Source organism: Oncorhynchus nerka, unplaced genomic scaffold (genome assembly GCF_034236695.1).
Source record: "Oncorhynchus nerka isolate Pitt River unplaced genomic scaffold, Oner_Uvic_2.0 unplaced_scaffold_938, whole genome shotgun sequence".
Taxonomy (NCBI): domain Eukaryota; kingdom Metazoa; phylum Chordata; class Actinopteri; order Salmoniformes; family Salmonidae; genus Oncorhynchus; species Oncorhynchus nerka.
In genome coordinates this window covers 188,478-189,403 of record NW_027040370.1, presented here as the reverse complement: position 1 = coordinate 189,403, position 926 = coordinate 188,478, and positions in this window count along the sequence as shown.

Below are 926 nucleotides of genomic sequence, written 5' to 3'. Positions count from 1 at the left end.
GAGAGACACAGGAAGGGTAGGAGACCTACAGAGAGACACAGCAAGGGTAGGAGAGCAACAGAGAGACACAGGAAGGGTAGGAGACCTACAGAGAGACACAGGAAGGGTAGGAGACCAACAGAGAGACACAGGAAGGGTAGGAGACCAACAGAGAGACACAGGAAGGGTAGGAGACCTACAGAGAGAAGGGTACCAACAGAAGAGACACAGGAAGGGTAGGAGACCTACAGAGAGACACAGCAAGAAGGAGACCAACAGAGAGACACTAAGGGTAGGAGACCTACAGAGAGACACAGGAAGGGTAGGAGACCTACAGAGAGACACAGGAAGGGTAGGAGACCTACAGAGAGACACAGGAAGGGTAGGAGACCTACAGAGAGACACAGGAAGGGTAGGAGACCTACAGAGAGACACAGGAAGGGTAGGAGACCTACAGAGAGAGACACAGGAAGGGTAGGAGACCTACAGAGAGACACAAGGAGTGGAAGGGTTGGAGACCTACAGAGAGACACAGGAAGGGTAGGAGACCTACAGAGAGACACAGGAAGGGTAGGAGACCTACAGAGAGACACAGGAAGGGTAGGAGACCTACAGAGAGACACAGGAAGGGTAGGAGACCTACAGAGAGACACAGGAAGGGTAGGAGACCTACAGAGAGAGACAGACCTACAGAGAGACACAGGAAGGGTAGGAGACCTACAGAGAGACAGACCCACAGAGGGAGGAAGACCTACAGAGAAGACCTACAGAGAGAGACAGACCTACAGAGAGACACAGGAAGGGTAGAAGACCTACAGAGAGAGACACGGGAAGGGTAGGAGACCTACAGAGAGACAAGGGAAGGGTAGGAGACCTACAGAGAGACACGGGAAGGGTAGGAGACCTACAGAGAGACACATGAAGGGTAGGAGACCTACAGAGAGACA